We start from the raw sequence: 21,954 nt of genomic DNA on the forward strand, positions 1-21,954 counted from the left end.
CAGTTAACACCTTCACGAACTCCTTGTAAGGCTCTGGTACCTGGATAGCTATCCAGTCATTTCAGCATCTTGGGGTTCAAGTGTTGGGCTATGTGTAGGCAGCCTTTTCTAAAGAGATGCTGGATGGAGGAGAGTCTTCTGAGTTTACCTGGGTCTCATCCCAGGCTCCTAGGCATTCAGGAGACCAAAGAAATTGTCCTGAGGTTAAAAACCCTCCTGCTTTTCTCGATCTGGTGGATGGAGACATACATCAAGTTTAACAACTGTCCCAGCTCTTGAGCAGATCTGGGGATACTTACAGGGAAAAGGAGAGATGTGAGTGGCATAACCAGTGCCCTTTGGACTAGCCTAGTAATGAGTGTGTTGTGTTCCCAACCCAACCTGGCCTAGACAAACCCTCACCTAGAAAACGCTTTTTTTGATTTCTAAACCACAAGTTCATGACTACTGAAGCTAAACCTGACTTCAGTGGTCTTTCAACTGCCGTGTCATAGCTGGGATGGGAGTGTGGCTGTGTGGGAGTCTGAAGAATGAGGGCTCGGGGATGACTGATGAAAGGAAACTTCATTTGTGCTGATTTTCAGATCTAGGACAATCCCACTGCTCAAAGCCATCTCACACACGGGCTATTAGGGTTGCTGGGTTCTCCACTGGAATCCTAACACCCCCCTCATGAGTAGTTTGCCTTCCTCCCTGCTACCCAGGGCAAGCTCCACGGAATGGAACAGAGGCAATATATGAAAGTTGAGGAAGGGCCTGAGACTAAATGTTTATAAGTCTAAGCTCTTTCTTGAAGGTGTTGCTATGGAAGCCAAAGAGAATGTCCAAGACTGATGAAGTTTCTGAGCACAGCTGAGCATGACACCACCAGGGGGCAGTATGAAGCTATGTCCATTACTCATTGTTTCAGTCTTGACCAAAATCAAATCCAACCTTTCCTGTCCCTGTACAGGAGCTTCACGGAAAGCCCTTAGTGGCATTTAAACCTCAAAGCTGTGGGAATGTTTAGTAAATCTGACAGCATCATTAAGAGTAGGTTGGATTTTTCCCTTAAAACCAATACCAAATTCAATTTTACTGGAAGTATGTCGCCATTCATTTTCTCATCTGAAATGGCCATTTTTCACTGGTTTCACCATCTGAAGTAAGAATGCATTATTTAAAATTATGTAATTCCCTGCCCTAAGCTGTAAAACAGAAAACTTGCTTTCCTGTGTCTTGTAAAGCCTTGCCTCCAATCCATGTTATTAAAATTTAAAAGTATACAAGGATAGTATGATATACAAGAGACGATTCAGATTCAGATTAATTTTTGTTCAGCTCTTGCCCTCAAAGAGCTGATGGTCTCCCAGGGGATCAGACAAAATAGCAGAAGGGCCAGTTTCCTAGCACTCTGTTAGCTTTTAGGGAATAACTGGTCAATTTGGAAAATGGAAAGAAGAAACAATAGAATCATTTCCGGAACCATTACAGCTTAGAGAACCTGACATGTTCATAATCTCAGATTTGGGGGTAATATCCGTCAAATGCCAAATGTATATTGTATATTAATATACTTTATATATATTATACGTAAATATATATACATACATACATAACCATCTTATATATATATATGTTTGTGTGTGTGTGTGTGTGTGTGTGTGTGTGTGTATAAAACCAAATTAGGGTAAATGGCTTCCTCCTTACTAAGAGAGCATTTTTCCTCTTTCCTACAGTTTTCATTGTTTCCCAAGCAATATTTTCTTAGGGCAGGTTTGCAAATATATGATGCATGGGAATAGACACCAGTTGAGTTGATAATCCAGGAACTGTCTCATAAAAGCACTGAGGAGTTTGGAGGAACATTGAGTTTTTAGATTGAAACAGCAATAAAATAATGTCACTGCGTTATGAACCAGGTGCTACATTCTTGCCTAATGTGTCTTGATTCTAATTAGTTAAACAGCAAAATTGAGCCTTTATTTTTTGGCAAGGTTAAGTGTATGGTTGAGTGCGCTCAGCACAGGTTAGGGATTTATAAACTCTTAATCCTGGTCCCAGGTCTATTATTGACTTTGGGAAAGTCATTTAACCTCTTGTTTCTTATTTCTGTGGAGTAAAATGGAAGTAATAAAATGGACCATCTCACTGGGATGCTGTGGTGAATGTCACAAATGGTGGAAATACACTTCGCAAATTCAGTTGTCTTGCAGTGCTGATGTGAACCTGTAGCAAAGAGCATGTGTCTGGTTTCCCAGAGAAAGAACCCCTCCACTTCACTCTTGCTCACGTCCACCTTTGAATATGTCCAGAAGGTCATCCAGCCCTTCTTGCCTTTATGTGAAGCAGACACAATCATTTCAAAGATATTCAGAAAATGTCTTATCTTTATGTTCTTCAGGAAACAAGGACTGCTAAAGTCAAATTATTATAGTTTTGCTTATACCCCCTTCTTGCCTCAGGCTGATTGGGAAGGTATAGGGTTTGGGGAATGTAGGGACAAAGTGGCTTTATCATGTAGGAAGGAGACAATTTCTTTATGGGAGAAGGAGAGCATTGGGCCAGTACTTCTTGCAAGAGGTTTCTCCTCACTAAACAGCATGAAAGCAGGAACTAATTTTCTTTTTTACTACCAGCAACTGGCACGGTGCCTGGCACAAAGTAGCCACGCGATGGTTTGTTAAAGGAAAAGGGGAGAAAAAAAATCAGCTGGTTCACCTGAAATGCTTAACCAACTGAGCCACCCAGGCGCCCTCACCTGAAATGCTAATAGCCACACCAAAGTGCTTAGAAGCTGCATTTTCTAGGAAGATCTAAGTAATAAAATAATCACGAAATAAAAGAAAGTAATACTAATCAATTTTATCTCAATTTGCACATAAAATAAAAATTTAATAATTAAAAAATGAATTTTAACTTTCATCTTTGTTGGTTTACTGGATTTTTTTTTTAGCAGTCAAATTTTTCTGTAAATCTGAGTGCGCAGAACACACAAAAATGAAGAGAGATGCTGGTTTAAACTTACATTGTGGAATTTCCAACTAAACCTAAGTTGCTCACATGGGAAAATGTAATTTCGGCCTGATGGACTTTATTCCTGTTTACTCCAAAGCATCCCAAATATTTCAAAATATAAAGGTATAAAGAGTAGATGCAAATGCCTTTAAAACTTACTGTTATTTTGTAGAAAGAAGCTCAGTGTTACTTGAGAACTGAAAAGCAACATAGCTCAGTGGTCCAAGCTTTTTCAAATCCAGAAGGATTCCAGAGGCTCACCTATAGATGGTTTGTACTGGGATTTCAACAGTTTTGTTCTTTCGGTGCTCTGGTAGGAAGAAGCAGCCACATTTCTTGATTTTCTACCAACGTAACAGAAAGTTCTAGCTTGAAAGAAGGAAAGAAGTTGGTATTCTTTCAGGAGAAGAGTTATATTCTCTCAGATTACCACATGTCCCTAAAAAGCTATTGTGGAAGGGAACAGAGATTACTGCTTAGAAGAAAATGTAGGTTTAAAGCCATTTTCAAAAAGAAATGCTTTTTTTTTTTTACATGACTTGGATCCATATTCAATAAAGAGCTTTGTTAATCATTTTTCCTAATTACTTTGGCTAACTCATATTTGATGAAAAAAATATATTGTGAAAACTGCAGTGAAGTATAAGTTGCTCTCCCATGTAATTAGTTTGTTCTCGGAGTTCATTTTTATTATGAAAATAATTTGTGGTGGTGAGTTATAAGGGAGAGACTCAAGCTGGAAGGCTTCAGGATAATATTTCCTCCATGAAACTTTCTCTACCATGACAATTCATTTTATTCCTTGGAAGTCAAACATATATTTTACATCTAATTCCTGATATACAGACTAAATAGGCCCAGGCCCTCGACTGTCTGACAACATTTCTGGGGCATTCTTTCATGGAGGGAATGAAAGACTTCAAGCATCTGTAGCCATGTATTTCCTTTCAGAGAATCTGCTTCTGGGGCCCTGTTTCTCCATTCCGCCTCTCTTCCTGCCCCTGCAAATTTGGTTGCATGGGAGATACAGGGGCTAGTGGAAGAGGGAGGGAGGGGAAAACTATGCCCAAATATGCCCAGAGTGACTGCCCTTTGGGGACATTCACTGGTGTGATTCATGGTTCCCTGAAGGCAAGAGGAAAAGTGAGGGGGTGCTTTCATTTTCTTTTCTAAAATCAATCTCTCTGCCAGTGCTCTGGATCCTATCCATACCGGTCCCCCAGGAACTTTCTCTCAACTATTTTCAATTTTATCCTCCTTTGCCTCCAAACATGATGAGTAAGTTCATTTGTATCAGGGAAAAAAAAAAAAAAAAAGACTTAACCTTACCAAAGTCTTCAGACAAATGTTCTTTCCCTGATGCTTTTCTTTCTTTGTGACCCACTTCCTGACTTTTATGTACTTTGCTCTCTGGCCCAATCCTGTAATACCTTTATTTCTAAAATGTTAATTCAATAAAATCAAACTTGAAGTCTGTACAGCAGAGAGAGTTTCCCAAATATTTCAGGGGCCTCGGATTTTGGACAGCCTCCCCCTGCCACTCAACCCCTCCCTCCCATATTCATTATAGAGGGAAAATGTATTAGAAAACCCTGGCTAATAAAAATTCCACGTGCCCTCTGTTGATTTATTAAGGGTACTATAGATTTCATAACACTGCTGTAAGCATGGTTAATATATTGTAATAATTTCTAGCATTTTTTAAGTACAACTCAGTAAAATATTCCTTTATACAGTTGGCATCAGGCATTGAGGAATACAACTTGCATGTTGGAGGGGATGATGTCATTTTTTTCAGCTTTAAATCTCTCCCGTGCTTCACATGAAACCAGCAATAACTAGCAAAGGATTTACATGCTTATTTAATAGCAACTAAATTAGTAAGACCTCCTGACCTTTATACTCTTCCAATGGTATTTCTTTAACTCAGTGTCATCCACTATTTCATAGTTAGGAGAAATCTCATTTTATATTCTTGAATTCAATCAAATTATGCAGCCAGTTTGGATTTCTCAAATGAGAAAATCTGAGTGGTAGCCAGTGGACCAGAGGGAGAAATTCTGTTGCAAAAAGGGACAAGTTTCACAATTGCTTTTCTCATAAAGATGGTGCTGGTATAGGATGACCAAGGATTAACATGCCACTCAGAATCACAGGGTGTTTTCCAAAATTCTGCCACTAATAGGAATTTGCAGTAGTCAAACAACAAAATTTCACTCAAGCAGACTTAGTAGTTTTTATATTCCTCTTGTCTCAAAATCTTTAAATTTTGAAATATTGGAATTCAGCCAGTTTGAAGTTAATATTCACCTACGTAAAATCTCTCTTCCAAAATCTTACAAACTAGGCAGGAATATTCAAAATATTTCAGAGGCCTTTTAATCTTATTTGAAGATGAGATTTTTCAAGTAACACCAAGTACCTTCAATGCATTCATTTACTCTTTTAACAACCAAATGATTGCAACTGTTTTTATTCATTCATTACAAGAAAATCCATTAAAGGCTTCTATTTGGCCATATTTAATAATGTAGCTGAAGTTACCTTGTGTACAAGTAATAAAACTATATCTATTTAGGGGTGCCTGGGTGGCTTAGTTGGTTAAACATCCGACTCTTGATTTTGACTCAGGTCATGATCTCAGAGTCGTGAGATCAAGCCCCATGTTGGACTCCATGCTCAGCAGGGAGTCTGCTTGAGATTCTCTCTCTCTCCCTCTGTCCCTCCCTTTCTAAAAAAAAAAAGTTCCAGATTGCTGCATGCAAAACTAATAAATGTGGTTCCCTGTTAAAAAAAAAAAAAAACTATATCTATTTGAAAATATGCTATAATACACTTTTTAATTACCTGCCCCAATTAGTCTGAATTCACCACATCTGACCCTAGAGAACTTTCTACAAAGATATCTAAGCAATGGATGATGATGATGATGATGATGATGATTACTTCCCAACAATCCCCAGTGACCAGCAAATAATTCAGGATGTATGTTCTTGTTCTGTTGCAATATCTACTCTGTTTACACACAATTTGCTTTTTGGGAGGAGGAGCAGAGAAGACTAATACAAATGTTTGGAATTGGGCAGATCCTGAGGGAAGGTAGGGCTGCAAGCCTTAGAACCAGGGGTGACCTCGAAGCTGGTGTGGTGTCATGGGAGCCAGACTGGGGTGGTTGGATGACAAGATGTAAGAAAAATGGAGAGCCTGGCAATTTTTTTCCCAATAGGACATGTATTTACACCGAATTGCAAACTATGACAAATACAGAAACAGTAACCATTGAGAGAAAGGGCTATGGAGTTAAGCTCATGTGGGTTTGAGATCAGGCTTTGCCACTTACCATATGCTTTTTGGACAACTTACTTAACCTCTGTGAGCCTCCATATGCTCATCTGTGAAATGAGGCTGATAATGTCTCCTTGCTCATAGGGTAGTGATGATCACATGAACTAATGTATGGGGAGCAGTGCTTGGCACTCAATATAAACTAGTTCTTGTCTTTATTGTAATAAAGCAATCAAGTAGCTATGTTAAAAATGTTTTATTTGGTAAAACAATCACTCCTTGGCTTGCCCATGGTTTATGTAAGTGGAAGGATCTCAGATTTTGAAGTCAGACTGACCTGAGTTCACATCCTTGGTCCACTACTCAAAAAGAATATAATTTTTAATGTGGAGACTCTTATTCCTTGTGAGAGTGGGGGATCCGTTCTGCCTTTCTCAGATAGCTGTTGTCAGGATTAAAAGTGATACTAGTAGACTTAGTAGGATTCTTTATTAAGGTAGTTGACGTAGTGATTTTCAATTCTCAGCATTTCATAATTTTTGTCATTCAGCGGCTAACAGAGCCTAGTGTGGTAAGTGGAGCAAGTATTAAAAGGAAGAACCCAGACTAAGTAAGAATGTCCATAAAGTGTCATGATAAACTGGTAGTAGATTCAGCATTAGAACCTGGAATGAATACCCAGTAGTGCAATTGCTGGATCATATGGTAGCTCTATTTTCAACTTTTTGAGGAACCTCCATACTGTTTTCCAGAGTGGCTGCACCAGCTTGCATTCCCACCAACAGTGTAGGAGGGTTCCCCTTTCTCCGCATCCCCGCCAACATCTGTCATTTCCTGACTTGTTAATTTTAGCCATTCTGACTGGTGTGAGGTGGTATCTCATTGAGGTTTTGATTTGGATTTCCCTGATGCCGAGCGATATTGAACACTTTTTCATGTGTCTGTTGGCCATTTGGATGTCTTCTTTGGAGAAATGTCTGTTCATGTCTTCTGCCCATTTCTTGATTGGATTCTTTGTTCTTTTGGTGTTGAGTTTGATGAGTTCTTTATAGATTTTGGATACTAGCCCTTTATCTGATATGTCATTTGCAAATATCTTCTCCCATTCTGTCAGTTGTCTTTTGGTTTTGTTGACTGTTTCCTTTGCTTTGCAAAAGCTTTTTATCTTGATGAAGTCCCAATAGTTCATTTTTGCCCTTGCTTCCCTTGCCTTTGGCGATGTTTCTAGGAAGAAGTTGCTGCGGCTGAGGTCGAAGAGGTTGCTGCCTGTGTTCTCCTTTAGGATTTTGATGGACTCCTGTCTCACATTGAGGTCTTTCAACCATTTGGAGTCTATTTTTGTGTGTGGTGTAAGGAAATGGTCCAGTTTCATTCTTCTGCATGTGGCTGTCCAATTATTTACCCCAAAGATACAAAAGTAGGGACCCGAAAGGCTACGTGCACCCCGATGTTTATAGCAGCAATGTCCACAATAGCCAAACTGTGGAAAGAGCCAAGATGTCCATCAACAGATGAATGGATAAAGAAGATGTGGTATATATATACAATGGAATATTATGCAGCCATCCATCAAAAGGAATGAGATCTTGCCATTTGCAACGACGTGGATGGAACTGGAGGGTATTATGCTGAGCGAAATAAGTCAAACAGAGAAAGACATGTATCATATGACCTCACTGATATGAGGAATTCTTAATCTCAGGAAACAAACTGAGGGTTGCTGGAGTGGGGGGTGGGGTGGGAGGGATGGGGTGACTGGGTGATGGACACTGGGGAGGGTATGTGTTCTGGTAAGCGCTGTGAATTGTGCAGGACTGTTGAATCTCAGATCTGTACCTCTGAAACAAATAATGCAATATATGTTAAGAAAGAAAAAAAGAAGAAGAAGAATGTAGCAGGAGGGGAAGAATGAAGGGGGGGAAATCGGAGGGGGAGAAGAACCATGAGAGACGATGGACTCTGAAAAACAAACTGAGGGTTCTAGAGGGGAGGGTGTTGGGAGGATGGTTTAGCCTGGTGATGGGTATTGAGGAGGGCACGTTCTGCATGGAGCACTGGGTGTTATGCACAAACAATGAATCATGGAACACTATATCTAAAACTAATGATGTAATGTATGGGGATTAACATAACAATAAAAAAAAATTAAAAAAAAAAAAAAAAAAAGAACCTGGAATGAAGATCAGCAGAGTTGGAAGACTATTCTCCAGTATATTAGCATTTATAACTACTTGAACTCAACACAGGAAATAATCTAAATGGTATGGACATAACCAATATTTTAAAAGTTTAATAACACGGCTATTCAGGGTCAAAACTCAACAATGTTTGTGATCTAGTTTAATTGTGGCATAGTTCAAATTTTAATAACATAGCTATTTTAGTGTCAACACTCCATCTGTCCATGACACATTTTAATTGTGTTCAATGACTTTTCTCATAGTTTCATCCATGATTTTCTTTCCACTTAGAAATGTGATTCTCTGGATCTTAATAAGGGTTGATATGAACAGATATCCATTTGGGGAAATGTCCTAAAGAGTTGTACTATCCCGTGTGCACTCATTTCATGGACATAAACTAAACTCACCACAGTTTCTGGAAGCGTAAGAATCTGCTCACTGCAGGGGAAGAGTGCAATGTCAAGTTTGATTTTCTGGGGCTCCTCAGTGATCCTGGAATAGTCCTTCACAGAAGAAGTGCCTCTTGGCCTTGTCCATGATTTCAAAATCTCTATGTAGGGCAACTCGTGTTCTTTGTTGGAGTACTCACCCCACCCCCCTCTGCCACCACCACCCCACACCCTCCCGAAGTCCCATGGTTATTTCCCACTGGGCACAGCAGGACTAAGGGAATCCAAGCATCTCTACATAGTAGGCTCTTACAAGGATACAGCAATCATGCCTGACCATCACCTCCCAACAAAGGGAGCAGAGGCAAATCAGAGGTGGTTCTGCCTTTCATTCAGCCACTCTGATTCTCAGTTGGCTTTCCCTGATTATCTTCTACCCCCAACTACATAAACTTGCTCTTATTTTCATGGCTGATCTAGCTTTACATGTTTACCTTCCTTTGTAATGTGCACCTAATGTTTTGTGGAAAACTGGAAGTTAAAACCTCTAACTTGGGATATATTGCAAAGGTGTTATGTGTGATTACAAGGCATTCTGTGCTACACGTTGTATTTGCATCTTACTCTTTGTTCTTCCTGTATTTTTTAATCAGCATGAATTTCTAGCTACTAGCAGTTGCTTGGTGGAAACAATGACATTATTATTTGTATTTTTCAGGTGGAGAGACTGAGGTCCTAAATTTGTACTGATCTCACTGTATGCTGTGTCTTGGAGACAGTTGGAGCCCAGATCCAGAGCCCTTGGGTATTGCCTCAGAAGATTGCACTACTTATCAGTGGAAGACTCCTCTTCATTTTCTTTTTAGGTAAGGTCTTTCTTTCTATTAAATCCTAAAAGAAACATTCATCATCTTAACAGTGAATGAATTATGAACTAAAGGCCTATCTATAAAACTTGGTTTCTTGATTTGTTCCTCCCTGAGCGCACTGGAATAAAATGTCTGTGTTGCACCTTGCAGTTTCCCTCCAGTGTGTATTTGCTCTGATACGCAGCTGTTTTATTTTTTTAACCATTCTTTCTTTGGGCTTGCAGGCAGTGCCATCGATATACGTGTTGTTTTTCAGGGCATGTTTTATATTCACTTAGATTCCTGTCTTTGTGTTCAGACTCTGGCTCGAAGCCCCCATCATAATAACTAAAAAATAAGAGAATATTAAAAGACCATGAACTTTTGACAAATGATATGTGGTCCTGGGTAGGTATCTGATAACTTTGTCTATGGACTGAATAGAATGAATAAAATGTAAGAGTCCCTTTTGGGTCTGCCCCATAATATGACGTTGATCAAAATCAGGCTCCCACAAAGGTAGCAAAGTAAATGTGCCAATTTCATTGAGGTCTTTTTGCTTTGCCCAAGACAGCCTCCTGTAGGTGGACTTGAGTGTCTGGAATGAGTGAATGGGATGACCAGATTGAGCCCCAGCTTTGGCTGTATTTATTTGGTCCAAATTCTGATCATAAATCCATTAGTTCAATATTCTGCACTAAGAAAAGCAATTTCCATTTTGAGTTTTCCCCCATTACAGAGGTCCTCATACAGCCCTCCCCATTCTGACACCACATTGTAAAATTTTGGTAGTTGATCCAGAGGGAGTTAGAAAAGAGAATAGATATATCCTATCCCAGTACAGTCTTGGCTCAACTTGATTTTTGCTTTATTGTGCAGTGTGAATCAATACTCAGCCATATTGCAGAGCCCCTAAGAACATCATGATCTGAGAATCACTGACAAGAAGTCATTGAACTTAGCTTCACCAATGCCTGAATTAGGAATTCACGGCTTCTGACACAGAAAGTACACTGAGTACTTGCAAAATCGCCTTTGAATTGAAGGAACCAAAGCAGGCATTTCTTTTCTTTCCATAGAGTGACAGTGTCAGTGGAACACTGTCAGTTGAAAGAGGGCATGTGGATGCTGGATTTTGTGCAGCTAGAGAGCTAGTTCGTAGGTCCTGTTTTTTCTTGGCCAGAAACTGAACTGGCCTCAGAAAGAGGATTCAGAAGTCCTTTTAGCTCCTGGTGATTTACTCCGATTTCCCGTTGTAGGCATATGGATTCGATTTTCTACTGTCTCTATAAATACCGTTGTGTCTGTCTCCCTGCCAAACCAGCTACCTTTCTCACCCCAGAGAGAAGCCAGAGATCAGACATTCCTATACTATAGCCCCATTAGACACCATAAGGGGAGGGAGCAGATCTGGCCGTCAAAATGATGTGTGTATTTGAATCTTGAAAGAGCCAGGCTAAACTTAGAGTCAGTGGGCTCCCATAAATAACCTGTGTCCCTCTCTCTTTGTGTGGTTTGGACTGGAATGCCTTTCTCTTTAGAGTTGTACAAGCAGCCAGAGATCAAAGAGTCAACCGTTTATGGATGCATAGTTCATTACAAAGTCATCGTGCTCAGCAGGAGGACTCTGGCTAAAGCACAAATAATTTTCTCCCATTACTATTTTGTTGCATGGATTGGGGTTGGAGGGCACAAAAAGACCTTGCAATAACTTTAAATAATGTAAAAAAATAAAAAGAGAGAGAGAGAGAAATGAAAATTCACTTTCGAAGGATGGTTAAAACTTAACTGGCATCTTTTTAGGGTATGGTATGTGGTAGGAGGAAAGAGGAAGTAAAGAAATTGACCCATTACCAAGCGGAATGTGGTTCAAGAAGAATAATAGAAGGCAGAACAGTGTCCTGTGTAATTGACTTACCCTTGTGTAAGCATTACAGAGAGCCTTTGATAAGCAGAGCAGAACATATACAAGGATTTTTTTTTAAAGCCCAAACTAGATAATGTACTTGAAAAACAGGCTTTGAACTAGTTTGCTAGAATGTGAAGAATACATGTGTTTTAAATTATAGCATTGGTGGTGTTAACAATCCCAGGACTGTGGATAATCACAATGATACAAAATAATAACTACTATTTATTCAATGTCTACTGTGTGTCGCGTGCTGTGCAGCATATGCCATATCTTTCCATCCTCCCAATCACGCACAGAGAGGTGTTGGTATCCCCATTTATGCACGGGGAAATGGGACTCCACAACGTCTAAGTGCTTTGCTCAAAGTCATGCAGTCATGGTGAGCCCAAGATTTGAACTGAACTCTGGAATGAAGCAGAAACTTAGCTTGTAGTTAGTGTGTCTGGCTCCTAACCCCTCTCCTGGCCTCTGTCGCAGGAGTTGTGGGAGCTCTTCTGATGGCCAAGCTTGGGAGTTTTGTTCACAAAAGAGCTATCTCAATCCATGATGGCCACTCTTCTGGCCAGGGTAGATCATCTCCATCCATGATGGCCACTCTTCCGGCCAGGGTAGATCACCTCCAAGTCCTGCTTTCCCGTGTTCCTATTCCCCTTATCCACACCATCCTATTCTGGCTTCTAGAATTGCCACTGACCATACACAGGCCTTCTGCCAGGAGCGTGATGAAGAAATTGCTTAGGGGAAATACTTTGTCAGGTCTTTCGCCCATTTCAAGGGCAATAAAGGACCCTTGCTGGACTTCTTGTTTAACTTGTATAGAATGTGAAAAATACTTTCTTTGAAAGAAAACTCAAGGCACTGAATGAGTTTGTCCATGTGAGGGCCCTGTCACTGTGCTCTCGTCCATAGGTAGTCTGGGTTGGTCGCTGACACCTCACCCACCCATCAGTAGTAACACTTGATCTGGTGTTTTCTGTATGGATGTTAGGGACTGTGTATCTTGTAAAAGATCTGTCACGTGCCTGACCAGTTACAGTGATAACTGAAGAACATTTCCTCAAATGTATTATTTTAACAGATATCATGTTCTACTTTATGTTACTTTAATTTTAATCAAAGCTGAGTTGTGTGAATCTTAAAGAGAAAAAAAAAAGGCATGGGATATAATGCAAAGAACCCCATGCCTAGAGTCAATAAAATCCCAGTGGCTAAAGTCTCAGTGGCTATGTAATCCCTGGGAGCCTTTGTCCTTGTCACTGATAAAACCTGCATCACTAGGAGGCCATAACATCAAATAAGTAAGATGAATGGAAAACCACAATGCTCTACAAATGCTACCTTTTTTCTGTTCTTCTCAGTGATGCTACCTTTTGTTCAACCCATCTCTTCATGCTGCTTTCAGTAATAGTAGTTTAAAAGAGTCAGAGGGGTGCCTGGGTGGCTAGTAGTTGAGCATCCAACTCTTGATTTCAGCTCAGGTCATGATCTCGGGGTCATGGAATCGAGCCCCGCGTCAGGCTCCATGCTCCAGTTGGAGTCCGCTTAAGAGTCTCTCTCCCTCTCCCTCTGCCCTCCCCCCACCAACTCAATCTCTCTAGATATAAATAAGTCAGAAATAGAAGCAAATAATCAATGAATTCTTTTTTACCAATTTAATTGAAAAGCAACTGAGAGTATCATCCAAAGTCCTATGGCTCTTCCCCGCCTCCACATTTTCTTGAAAGCTTTCACACGTGCAGTGTAAGAAATTGTGAGTCAGCCTTCTCCAATCCTGACTTTAAGAGTTGCAGAAATCAGCTGCCAGGCAGCACATATGTTCTGAGTTCCATGAGAGGAAGAAAACACATTTGCTGAAAAGAAATGGAAACCTTAAAACCAGTTGAGTTGTAATAAAGACACTTTGTATTTTGCTAACTTCTTTTCCCCTCTGGTCCTTGGATGTCTTTCTGACCCTGGACAAGTTCTCTTGCTCCTGAGGCATCTGTCACCCCAACCACTCCCTCCCTGGGATGTGGGCTCCATCTGGCCATGGCTGATGGGGAAGGCACAAGAAGTGCAGAATGACCAAAAGAGGGGATTATGATGCAAAAATAATATATCAACTGTGAGTACTTCTTGAATGCAAGGCACTCAAAGGCTGTAAATCCATTCTCTTATTAAGATCTAGTAACAATTAAATGTGGTAATAAACTTTGGTAATAAATTCCAGTCTGCAATTGAGGAGATGACTTTAGAAGTCTAAGTCACTTGGTCAAGGTCACACAGCTAGTGAGCCAGGCAGAGGTGAATTATAAAGTCTCATAGCAGCATTACATATGGGACCTCCAGACACTGGAAAGGCATTTTCTTCTGGGCAGTTGTCTTCAACAAGCATTCCCATGAGCCCCCAAACATCCAAAGGGGAAGGCTGCTAGCAAGTACTCTGCCTCTATGTTAACATGGTAGAAACCAGATTCAAACAGGTTGTGGGTTTCTCTTGGAGCAAAAGAAATCAACTACAAGGAAAATGAAACTCTCTACTTAGAGCTCTACTTAAGACACTTTCAACTCATTTCATGATGTTTTGCCCTTCTTCACCTCTCCCTGAGGCAGTTCTGTTCTTAGTAATTGGTATTCGGTTGTTCTTGTGGATTGCCGGTCAGTGTGTTCTTATTCATTAAACTGTGTGAGTAAAAATTGATGTGATGGAAGAACCATGGCAGCCTCAGCCTCAGAACAAAGACTTTTCTAAACCAGCATTTCTCCCATAACATCTGGGTAAATGTTTCATGTGGGTTTTCTTTCCCCAAGTATCCATGACTCTGTGTTCAGAAAGAATTGACAGTGACACTTCATTTGACCAAAAAAAAAAGTAAAGAAAAAGAAAGAAACGCTTCTACACTTAACAAAACCCAAAGGCAACTTGAAAAACACTTTGAAAACTTATTTTCATTTTGCGATCTAAAGCAGACTTCAGGTGTTTCGGCAGACAGGTGGTCCTGGTTGTAGTTCTTCTGAATCCTTGTGATAAAGATCATGTTGACTTTTGAGAATATTCTAGGATTCATCATCACAACAGACTCTGAAACATGATTTTAAAGTCCCATTGAAATGGGACACAATGTAAATCCTAAAGAAAAAACCCATTCAGGTAAACCCAGGATTTTGGCTCCACACCAAACCTCACAATTTGAAACCCCAGCTCATGCCTCCAGAAGTTCTCCAAGGCAAGACTTACCTATACACATTCTTGCCACAGACACCAACCCTGTGGTTTCCTCGACCCTGCTAAAACTCAGTTCAAAGAATGTCATTTTGCATAAATCTCTCAGGATGAAGAGAAATCCATGAGAATGGTATCCTCCGTCACAGAAAGCTGTGGTGTTTGATGGTAAGATAGTTGTCTTTTTCTTCAGGATTGGTGGAAAGAATTCTACCTTGTGCCTTTGAATGAAGGATTTCCCTAAAGACAATACTGACCTCTATGTTTAGTTGCTGGAACCCTGCAGGCTTGGGATATAAAGAAAGGTCAGGGCTTTCAGAGGAAGCTGGAATATAATGCCCATTATGATGAATTGTAACTTAGAAGCACTCTTAAAGACAGGAGAATTCAAGGTTTTTTAAATGCAGTTTTAACAAAAATTTCAATTTTGGTTGGATTGAGCTGTCACTGATGTCCAAATGCCTCAGTCAACAAAAAAATGTACCTTTTAAAAATGGAACTTTTTCTGGGGTCACTGAGAGCATCCTAGCCCATAACATTTGTATGATTTAAGTACAGTCGATCTTCACAGATTCTGTATTTGCAAATTCTCTAACTCACTAACATTTATTTGTACTCTCAGCATCAATACTTAGAGTGCTTTTGTGAACATTCACAGAAAGCACAGAGTGGCAAATAATTTGAATTTTCCCCAGCTGAGGTCAAACAAGATGATGCTCTGCTTCCTTGTTTCAGCTCATACCATGCACAGGTGTCCTTTTCACGGTCTATTTAGTGCTACATTTTTCTCATTTTTGTGCTGTTTGTTGGTAGTTTCACTGTTTAAAATAGCCTCAAGCACAGGGCAGAGTGCTCTGTTGTGTTCCAAAGCACAAGAAGGCTGTGGTGTGCCTTATAGAGAAAATATGGATGTTAGATACCCTTCATTCAGGCATGAGTTACAGAACTGTTGGCTGTGCATTCCGTGTTAATCAGTCAACAATATATATTAAATAAGAAGTCCTTAAACAGAAACACACATAAAACAAGGTCGTATATTGATCGGTTGATGAAAATGTGACCGGATATTATAGACTATAACTATCGTAAATAATGAAAATTGGTTGTATTTGACTGAAAGCTCGGTACCATCTGCTGACTTGAGTGGTTTTGTGGTTTGTAGATAGTGTCCACTTCTCATCTCAAATGTGACTCAGAAATGTCCTGCTATGTTTAGGATGCAGTTTCAAATAAGTTCAAGAGTTATGTAGACTGGATGAGGATCCCGTGAATTTCACACATGGGACAAAGAAAGGGAAGCTGGTTCTGGAATGTAGGGAGAGAAGGGAAATTTGGCCATGGGCATAGCAAGGGAAGGGAAGGGAGGTAGAGATAGAGGAAGAGGCTGAAGAGAGACATCTGAACCTAGAGGAGAACGTGAGTGTGCTCATAGTGAAATTGAAAGACGGCACCCAAGATAACGCTGTTAATCTTTGGATATGGCCTAGTCTGAGAGTAATCAACATAATTCTCCCACTGAAGTATTGAACAGGCAAATTAATGTGCATAAAATGTCATTTCATATATATATATATATATATATATATATATATGATTTCATATATAATTGGAGAGGAGTAGATAAGATACCACCACATTCTGCAGAGCTTAATGACATCATTTTTATGTAAATTGAGTTCTGTTTCTTTGTTTTTCCTTCTTCATGTAGGGTCATGACTCTTTGTTTCATGGCTACCCAGAAAAGACAATTTTGATTTTGGATAAATAGCATCTGTGGAAATGTTTTTCTTAAGCCAGAGGCACTTGCATGCACTTAAGTTAATGGAATTTAATACCTTTTTAATACACTAAGGCAAGAGAGAGATTTTTACCAACTAAGAGGAACTGTGTGTTCTCATATGTGTTCTCATATTCATGCAAAAGGTAATTTGTTTTATAGGCAGAAAATAGAGTTTACAGTTTGAAATAAACAAATCATTGCTTTAAACAGTGTAGAAGAAAGTACACTACTTCAAAAATAATTGCTTGTTTACATGCATTTGCTTGTTGGAAACAAAAGACTGAAATGAGAACCCCTCTATAATCAGTCTGTTATGTAAGGAAATGAGAAAATATATACAGGGACCCAAAGCAGTAGAGAGAATTTCCCATAATCCCATGTGAACATGATAAATTGTACTATTTTGCCACTTAATGGTATATTAGATCAATACAGCATCTAACTCATGAGCTTCAGTTACAAATCTCAAGTCTGATAGAAAAGTATTTTTTTTAGTATTTCAGGAAAGATTCTCAAAACTTTAGCAAAATCAGTACTGATGAAATATGGCCAAGTTATATCTTCACACATGAAAAATGTACTATTTTTTTTTCCAGAAGTTTGAAAATCATTTTGAGTACTGAGTTTTTTTAAGCAATGTTAAAATCACACTGAACTGCTGCTAAAGAGTAATAGTCGTGCCCATCTTATATTTTTTTGGAAAATTGAACAATGTAAGTCACGTAAAATACATACAATAACAATTAATACAAATTGTTCAATGAGTATTAACTGTTATAATAATACTGTTGTTATAGTAAATGTTAACCTTAAAATAGTGTATAATTATCAAAGTTACCTTAAACCAAGTATTTTCTTTTGACTATCATACATTCAGTGTCACTCTTGAAAATCCCCAGAACCAACAAAGAAAAAGATAGGAAGCAATGAGGCAAAAGGAAATTCTGAGGGTGACAAACACACTTTCCTGAATCACCCAAGACATTTCCTATAAGGTAGTGTGCAATGATTTTGCAGATGAGCATTCATATGTTTCATTAGTCAGGGTAATTAAAACTAACCGCTCTAACAATCAACCTCCAAATCTAGGTAGCTTAAAACAATAAAGATTTATTTCTTTCTCAGGTCATAGTTACATAACAAGTGGCTCTTCTGGGGGTTCTCTTTTAAATAGTTTCTTTCATCTTATAGTTTCACCAGTCTCAGTGGAAGGGATAGAATTTGTGTATTTGGGAGGTTTATGGCCAGGTGTAGAAATTGCAACATAACTTCCACTCACATTCTTTAGACCAGAATGTAGTCCCAAGGTCACAGTGTAACTTCAGGGTGTTCTGGGAAGTGTTGTTTTCCTGTTTACATGGGGAAAAGAAACAGGATATGCTTTCTTGATTCTTCAGAGATAAAAAAGTTTAAACCTTCCAGTATGCTCAGTTTATTTCTTAGCATGCCATTAAATGGGGTTACCAATTTATTAAAAGAGAAAAAAGGCATAATTGGACATCATAATTTATGTATCTCAGCACACAGTTGAGGTTAATCTTAAGGACTACTTGAGTTCCAAGTCTTCCAGAAGCTTCCCTGACCATCTCACCACACCCTGTTATAGTGAGATTTAGCAAATATTTCTTCATATTCTTTATTCTTTCTTTTTTATGTATTGTATCAGTTATCTTCTTATTAGACTCTAAGCTTTCTTTCTGTGATAGCATAGTATACTGTAATGTAGTATAACATTACATAGTATCATATCATATAGTATGGACATGGGCTATGCCTTCAGATTGCAAGGATTTAAATCTTGCTTTCATTACTAGTATTTACGTTATCTAATTATTTAACCTTTTTGTACCCCGTTTTGTCATTTAAAAATAAGCATAGTAACTAAAGTACCTATCTCATATATTGGTTATGATGATTAACATGCTAAAATATATAAAGCACTGAGAACAGTAAGCATTTAAGACATGTAATGAGTCCTTGGGAGAGGTTTAATATAATTACTGATACAATCAAGAACTATGACCTTGTTTTCTTGAATTCTTTACTGCAGCTAGTATATAGGCTTGTCCACAGTAGGTCACAACAAATGTTTACTAAAAGAAGTAATGAATATTTTTTGATTAATGAAGTAGAGAGTCTTTTACTACAATGTAAAAATCTTTCCCAATATATTTCCTCCAGTTCACACAGATCGCAACATTAGTTAAGAGAATAATATTGGAGCGCCTGCCTGATACAGTCAGTTAAGCATTCTACTCTTGGTTTCCTCTCAGGTCATTATCTTGGGTGGTGGGATCGAGTCCCATATCGGGCTCTGCATTCACCGCAAAGTCTGCTTTAAGACTTTCTCTCCCTCTGCCCCTCCCCACCCTATGCTCTCTCTCTTTCTCAAATAAATAAATAAGTCTTTAAAAAAAGAGAGATATATTCTCAAGGGGCACTTGGACGGCTCTGTCAGTAGAGCATCCAACTCTTGATCTCAGGATTGTGAGTTCAAGCCCTGTGTTGGGCATGGAGCCTACTTAAGAAAAAAAAAAGATAATCTTAATACAGAAATAGGAATTCTGGGGGGAAGAAACAACTATTTATGTAGGAAATCCCAAAGAAGGAACAAAAAATTATTGGAACTAATAAGCAATTATAGCAAGGTCACAGGATACAAGATTAATATTAAAAAGTCAGCTGCTTTCCTATATACCAGCAATGAACAAATGGAATTTGTAAATAAGAACACAACACCATTTACATTAGCACCAAAAAACTGAAATACTTGGTATAAATCTAACAAAGTATGTACAGGATCTATATGAGGAAAATCTGTAAACTCTGATGAAAGAAATCAAAGAAGATCCAAACAAAGGAAGAGAAATTCCATATTCATGGATGGGAAGATTCGATATTGTTAAGATGTCATTTCTTTTCAGATTGATCTATAGATTCAATGTGATACCAATCAAAATCCCATAAGTTATCTTATGGATATCAACAAACCAATTCTATGTTTACATGAAAATGCAAAAGACCAAGAAGAGTCAACACAATACTGAAGGAGAAGAACAAAATTGGAGGACTGACACTACCCATCTTTATTACTTACCATAACTTCAGTAATCAAGACAGTGTGGCATTAGTGAAAAAACAGAAGAATAAATCAATGAAACAGAATGAATGGCCCAGAATTAGACCCACACAAATGGTCAACTCATCATTGACAAAGGCAATTCAATGGAGAAAGAATAGTCTGTTCAACTTCTGGGCATCCATATAACAAAAAAATGAATCTAGACCCTAACCTCACACCTTTCACAAATATTAACTCAAATTGGATCATAATCCTAAATCTAAAACCCAAAACTATAAAACTTCTAGAAGATAACACAAGAGAAAATCTTTTAATTATTTAAGATTAATAGCACTATCAACAATAACCAAATTATGGAAAGGGCCCAGATGTCCATTGACATCTGGATAAAGAAGGTGTGGTATATATATAATATGGATTATTACCCAGCCATCAAAAAGAATGAAATCTCATTTGCTACGAAATGGCTGGAACTAGAGTGTATTACACTAAGTGAAATAAATCAGTCAGAGAAAGACAAATACCATATCATTTCACTCATATGTGGAACTTAAGAAACAAAACGAACATAGGGGAAGGGAGAGAAAAATAAAATAAGATAAAAAAAGAAAAAGAAAGAGGCAAACCATAAGAGGCTCTTAACTATCAAGAACCAACTGAGGGTTGCTGGAGGGGAGTGGGTAGGGGCATGGGCTAAATGTTTACTGGGCATTAGGGAAGGAACGTGTTGTGATGAGCACTGGGTGTCATATGTAGGAGACGAATCACTAAATTCTACTCCTGAAAGCAATACTACACTATATGTTAACTAACTTGAATTTATATTAAATCTTGGAAAATAAATAAATAAATAAATAAATAAATAAATAAATATTTTAAAAAATAAAATAAATAAAAAATGTGTTTTCCACATATAATTTTCAATCCAGTTAAAGAAAAATATCTCAAGAAAAGATTTCTTTTCTAACAAAAGAAATTCATATTAAGGCACTCTAGGATACTATCCTAATTCTCAGCTCTTTGCAATTATACTTGGTTTTTGGGGGGGTGGGTAGTGAAACAATTTCATTCATTGGTTTACCTTCTATTATTTTTTAAATAAAGCTTGGCTTTGCATATATCTCTTTAAAAAAAGACTAAATCTTAATTAAATCATTTAAGATAGAGCACTAAAAGCATGGTCCATGAGGAAACAAATCATAATTTGTACTTCATTAAAATTAAAAACTTCTACTCAGTGAAAGACACTGTCAAGATAATGAGAAGACCAGCCACACACTGGGGGAAAATATTTGCGCAACACATATTTGATAAAAGACTTGCATCTGAAATAAACAAAGAACACTTAAAACTTAATAAGAATATAGGCAACCCAATTAAGAAATGAGAAAAAGATCTGAACATACACCTCACCAAAGAAGATACATAGATGGCAAATAAACACATGAAATGATTCTCAACATCATTTGTCTTTAGGGAATTGTAAATTAGAGCAATAATAAGATACTAGTACACACCTATTAGAATGGCTAAAATTAAAAATACTGACAATACCAAATGATGACAAGGATGTGGAGCAACAGGAGCTCTTATCCATTGCTGGCGGGAGCATGTATGGTACATCCACTTTTGAAGACAGTTTTGCAATTCTTTACAAAATTAAACATAGTCTAATGATGTGATCTAGTAGTCACACTTATAAGTATTTTCCCAAATGAGTTGTAGATTTATGTCCACACAAAATCTTCACATTAATTTTTAATTTCTTTTTCATAATTGTCAAAAATTGGAAGGAACCAAGACGTTCTTCAGTAGGTGAATGGATCAACAAATGTGGTATACATATATATATATATATATATATATATATATATATATATATATACACACAATGGCAAGCAATAAGAAGAAATCAACTATAAAGACATGGAGACTGTTTGAAAAGACTGTATGGTTCCAGCTGTATGACATTTTATAAAAGGCAAAACTATAAAAACATTAAAAGGATCAGTAGTTGCCAGGTTCAAAAAGGGAAAGAAGAGGAGACTCGGGATGAATAGGCGGAGCACAGGGGATTTTTAAGGCAGTGAAGTTATTCTGTATGACACTGTGATGTCATATATAACATTATGCATTTGACAAAACCCATAGAACTGCACAACATAAAGAGTGAATCCTAATGTAAATTGTGGACTTCAGTTAATAATAATGTATCAATATTGGTTCATCAACTTTAACAAATGTACTACACTAATGCAAGATATTAAAAATAGAGA

Source organism: Phoca vitulina, unplaced genomic scaffold, assembly GCF_004348235.1.
Source record: "Phoca vitulina isolate PV1807 unplaced genomic scaffold, GSC_HSeal_1.0 scaffold93, whole genome shotgun sequence".
Taxonomy (NCBI): Eukaryota; Metazoa; Chordata; class Mammalia; order Carnivora; family Phocidae; genus Phoca; species Phoca vitulina.